Here is a 6000-nt window from a genome sequence, read left to right on the forward strand (position 1 = left end):
GGTGTGTGTGTGCCGGGCTTAGTTCAATTGACAAGAGAAAGGATTCGGCCCTTAGATCACTCATAACGGTGTTTAGTCTAATACCTAAACATGTTTACTCGACCAAGTGTGCACATAACTACGATGTGTGATGACCGATAGAATACAGTGATATAATTTAGTGATCGGGAAAACAAATGATGATTACCTAGCGAGTTCGGGTTGTCACATCATCCCCAACTTGAAAGAAATTCCGTCCCGAAATTTGATAAGTAAGCACAAAAGAGTGAAGTGAGAAATCAAGATTGTTGCGGATTATTCTCAGGTGCCACATCATCCCCAACTTGAAAGAAATTTCGTCCCGAAATTCACCAGTTGCATCGGAATTGATTCAGCAGATTCGTACGATTTCGGATACTTAGTCTCGAGTTCCAACGAACTCTCATAATTGGAATTTGACAGTACTCGCAAACCTTAACCTCCTGGGGCATGATTTCAATAGGCACCTCGAAAACTGCAACTTGACGTTAGACTTAGACTCTAAGAAGGTATCACAAGCGTTTTGTCGAACAAACCCTGCTTTAGACTCGCGACATAAATGACATCATGAACGTTACCCAATTCGTCGGGTAACTCGAGTTTTAGATGACGTAACCGATTCTTTCCAGAATTCCAAATAACCCAACGTAACGTAAATTAAGCTTGTCACGTTTCCTAAGCATGCCACACCTTCCCAGGGTGAGACTTTCAACACAATACGATTGCCTCCAGCGTTTCCCAAGTTTATCAGCTTTCCCGACAGTCACGCGTTGCCGCCAATCGTCTCCAGTAATTATGTTGTCAACCATCTTAGTCTAACAAGAAGGTTGACCTTATCATCTATGTACCGCACGAACCCAGCTTGGGAATTCTCTTCCTTCAGTGCTTCGACTTGGACAAGGCAAATCTGATCGTGTAGGCTAGAGTCGATGGTGAGTTGCAAGTTCATACGCGTTTAGGTTCCATTGTCGTATTCGCTCAGGAGTTTCGTCGAGTGATGCCATCACATAATTAACTCTCTCAAAACAAAGGTGCACGGGAGGCCTCTTGTGATCGGTCTAAATGGTGCAATTGGTACCGTCCAAGTAATGCCTCCATCTTAATTCCAAGGACCATGGCTTCCACCGCAGGTCGTGAATCGAGCAGTTCTTCCTGTAAGTCCACCGCGTGGGCCATCTCCTTCTCGTGCTGCATTAATGTGTAACTGGGACTCTGATCCGAACCATCATGGTATACCGCCAGATCATCAGTACCCTCGGATAGAAGTGATGCTCAATGCGTTGCAGGGTAGGGTTTCAAAGGCTGAATAAACATTTCCCTGTTTTGATTTCCCATGAATTCACAGCTCCCCGCTGTGCTAAGGAGGTTGAAGTTGCGCCATCTTCGAAAATCTCATGATGAATCTGTGATAGTATCCAGCGAACCCAAGGGATTGTTGTATCCCAGAAGGAAATCAGGATTTGCATAAGGCCAATTCTGAAATTCCACCTAACGATGTGGAAGTAAACCAGGTAACTCTTCAGAAGACACGTCAGAAAATTCACGAATAACTGGAAGATACTCGATCTTCCTTTCTTAAAGTGGCGAATCGGTGACAAGAGCTAGTATAGCAGAGTAGCCCTTCCGTAGACACTTCTGGGCTTTCACGACTGAGACGATGCCAACAATGGCACCACTACGATGATTTTAAACTGATAAGGATTCCCCACTGGGGAGAGGGATACGCACGATTTTCTTTTTGCGGAGAATTTCTGCTTGATACATAGATAACCAAGTCCATGTCAACGACCACGTCAAAACTTACAAGAGTATTGGGAAGTAGGTCAATGTCGAACACTTGACCCACGAGATCAAGTTTACAACCAAAAAGAACATGAGAAGCTTCTATCGATTTACTATGAGTTAATTCTACTACATGCTTATTTACAAGAAGGGTGGGAGTCAGTCCTAGCTAACGATTGAACCCCAGAGACACATAACTCAAATCGGCACCAAAGTCGAATAAAATAGAAACAAAAAGATCATTCAAAGAAGACGTACCGCTCTCAGCATTACCCTTCATTGCGAGCTTCCCCAGCGCCAATAGTAAATACCCTTCCACTTGCCCCGTTCCCACCATGGTTCCCATTGTTGTTATTCCCTGCGTTGTTGTTGTTGCCAGAATTCTGGTTAAGCTGAGGGCAATCCCGCTTAAAATGATCCTCTTCACCACACTGAAAGCACCCTTTCTGATTTCCCCGATTCTGTTGTGGCTGTTGCCTCTCCTGTTGTTGTGGCTGCTGATGCGGCTGCTTTGGAAGCCAGACCCTACAATCTTTAGCCATATGACCCACCTTGTTGCACCTATGACATACCCGGGTGCACGGTCCGCGATGGTGGAACATACACTTATCACACTTTGGTTGCTTTCCCGCGTAAGAACCCTGATTTGAATTGTTGCTCTGATTCTGGTTCACAGAAGACGACTGGCTGAAACTACGGTGGATGCTGTTGTCTGCCCTTTTCTGAGATTGGCTGGCACTGGTTGCTTTGTCGGTATCGTTCCATTTTCGCTTGTGATCACTAGCAGTTGTGGTAGCTGTAGCAGTCGAGGTAGTAGCAGAAACGCGTGGCGGCAAGTTGCCACGTTCGGCCTCTTGGTCAGTAATCTTATGTGCCAAACGGACGATACGGGGCAGATTGTCTAAGTTTGCAGCAGTAACGTACCCCTTAACAGCTGGTGCTAAGCCCTTGAGATACAACTCAATTCGCCGAGGTGGGGGTCGAGACATGTTAGGGCACAAAGTTGCTAAATCATTAGACCTCCTAGTGTATGCTTCAATCTCAGATCCCTCCATTTTCAGATTGTAGAACTCGTTCTCCAGTTTCTGAATCTCATCACGAGGACAATACTACTCTCGCATCAACTCCTTGAAATCATCCCAAGTAGTGGCATTCGCCATCTCAATACCCAACATCTGAACCTGGGCATTCCACCATGTAAGGGCACCATCCTCGAGTGTGCCCGTAGCATACTTCACTCTGTCCCCAGCTAGACAGTTACACATTGCAAATACCGATTCTGCCTTCTCAAACCATCGCAGGAGTCCTACAGCCCCTTCAGTCCCACTAAATGTCTGTGGCTTACAATCCATGAACATCTTGTACGTACAAACAGGTGGAGCAGGTGGATTGTTTTGATTCGCAGGTTGACCAGCCTGGTAAGCCGCTAGGGCTTCAGCTACACGAGTGTTGATCAAGTTGGTCAGCTCAGCTTGGGTCATCGTGATGTGGCCACGTCCATGTCCTCATCCACTCATGATTCTATAGGAGAAGAGGGAAAAGGTTACGAGTCGAAATGAGGTACAGGTCAAGTATCACGTTGAAATCTACAATCTACCAAGTTTACACACAATAGGGCAGAACCCTTCTCACGCTCGTTAAGCCTCACTGGGACTTGCATGCACCTCGCGTTATTATTATGTGTGCACCCATAATAATAAGGCGATTTGCATGCTTATCTCAGTGTCTCTTAACTTGCGCTAAAAGGTTCCCCACATTCAAATAGCAAGCGAAAGGTTTTACAGGATCAAGAATCACAATAGTCGAAGGGTAATGTCACACTAGCAGTTCACATAACAGGGGTTGGTAATATCAGGGCTCATGCTGTTGTGCCAAGTGTGCATTCACGTGTAATGTTATACATAAGTGTACACTAGATATACTATGCAATAGTAAATGAGAAACGAACCTTGCAGTCTGGAGCTGAGTGTCATGGTCGATTTCGGTCCTATTCGGTTATAGTCTGGTTTTATGGAAACGTTTTAAAACCAAGTTCACTATAACCAGCGGCTCTGATACCAAACTGTCACACCCCCAAAAATACCACCCATGGGAAACCCTACTAGGCGTGTGATAAACCAATAACGAGCCACTGATCATATTGAACCAAACACAAGTTGTTAAATAAAATGATCAATTATTACTGAAAAGTACCATCAATAAGTTTAAATGAAACCAACTCGTTCAGCGGAAGCAAATAAAAGAAATCATAGTTTAACTGTTTCAAATTAAATGTATGTAATCGATAAACCCATCATTCGTATCTAATCAACACGACCCATGACCACTCCAGCTACTTCAGATAGCAAGTTCCAAATCCATATAACCTAACAACCTGCGAGCATGCAACAAGTGTATCAGACAACGCTGGTGAGTTCATAGTTTTACGAAAACGTTGTTTACAAGTATGTAGTTAATCCATTGAAGTTAATTCCTGAAGTAATGTTGAAAACAATGTTGATAATACCCCAATACAAGACGGCTTCTGATTATTTTGCCCTTTCTCCAATGCTCCTATCAAAGCATTGGTCATGACTAGGTCATTAGTTCAACACCCGTCCTCCCAGGTACGGGGTGAGGTTGCCAAACCTAAGTAGCGCTACTAAGTAATACCATGTTACCTTCCCGGTAACCAAACAACACGGAGGGACTTTAAAAGTGATAGGAAGAGTATATTATCCAACATTCCCGTTTTTACCCAAAAGACTTATCCCTCCCAAGGATACCCACTGACTGTCCCAACCACCGGGACGCATGCTCAAGAGAGATGAACTCACCTTCGATTGCTCGGTAGATTTTAAATACTCGTTTATCAAAAGTGATCAACCAAGCCCTATCGTGGTTACCAAAATTAGTCAATTTCATGTATACGTAAAAATAGGCGTTCTTTGCATTTAACACACAGGTTACAAACAAAAGCACTTAGGTTATTACACTGACCATAGCAAACAGTTTAATTAACCAATACAAGTTCATACCAAACCATATCACAAGTGATTTCGTTCACAATTAGCTTTACATGTCTCGGCTCTTCACGGCTTCTTAATTACATTTATCAATACCACATGTCAGCAATTAATCATATACATAATGGCACTAGGGATTCTGGGTCATGTATTCAACATATATAATTAATAATGTTACATGTATGATAATTAATCAAATTCATCAACACAATCTAAAAGGTAACAGAATTGTTTTTGTCGAATGATCATCATCGTCGCTGGTATACATTAATACCCTAACTCATGGAACCCCCCGGCCCACTGTACTCTTACGGTACCACTTCAATCACCAGCCCAGCCTAAGCGGCCCATCACTGATGTTACACGAGTCCAATTATAAATCAACTATAGCTAAGTAGTCCAGTTACAAATGTCCACCCTAGGCCTATTTTTAACCAATTTCAATCTTTAAAAGAAGGTTGATATGGACCTACTGTTACTACCATCCATTAATAAAATTCATCAAGTTCCTGTCATCATATTCCATATATCATTACCCAACATTAACGATCCAGTACTAGACTTTGATAACCATCCCTAATGCCCATGCACATATTTAAAACCCTATCAGATTACTATGTCGCTTCCAAATCAAGAATTCACACTACCATCATGGCATTAATTAATACTCCACATGACTATCAATGACATCTTTATTTGATTAGATCAAGGCTTCACATGCAGCTCAATAGTCAAGGAATTTTAAGTGGACCACTCTTACATATAACATTAATAATGGCCGACAATTGATTACTATCAACTTGCTTTCTATTGGACCATACTATAACATCAATCACTACATCAATAGGTCATCGTCTCATCACAATTACAACAACATGCATAACAATTCGAGCATCAGTCATCATATGAATCAAAGATCAAGGGTTGCACATCATACAAGTCCTATCGGCCACACTCTAACCTAAAATCACATGTATGTGCAAATATACACATATATATATATATATATATATCATCAAGTATTCAGTAACACATCATAACATAATTCTTTCTTTTCAAACAGCCCAACTTTTAACCAAGATCCACCAGAAATTCTTATTAAAACAAACAAGTGCAATTACGGTTCCTCATGCAAAGGAACAATTTACGTTAGTATCATGCGTCCAAATAATTCACAGAGCATGGATATAGTTTC

Source organism: Helianthus annuus, chromosome 12 (assembly GCF_002127325.2).
Source record: "Helianthus annuus cultivar XRQ/B chromosome 12, HanXRQr2.0-SUNRISE, whole genome shotgun sequence".
NCBI classification, from domain to species: domain Eukaryota; kingdom Viridiplantae; phylum Streptophyta; class Magnoliopsida; order Asterales; family Asteraceae; genus Helianthus; species Helianthus annuus.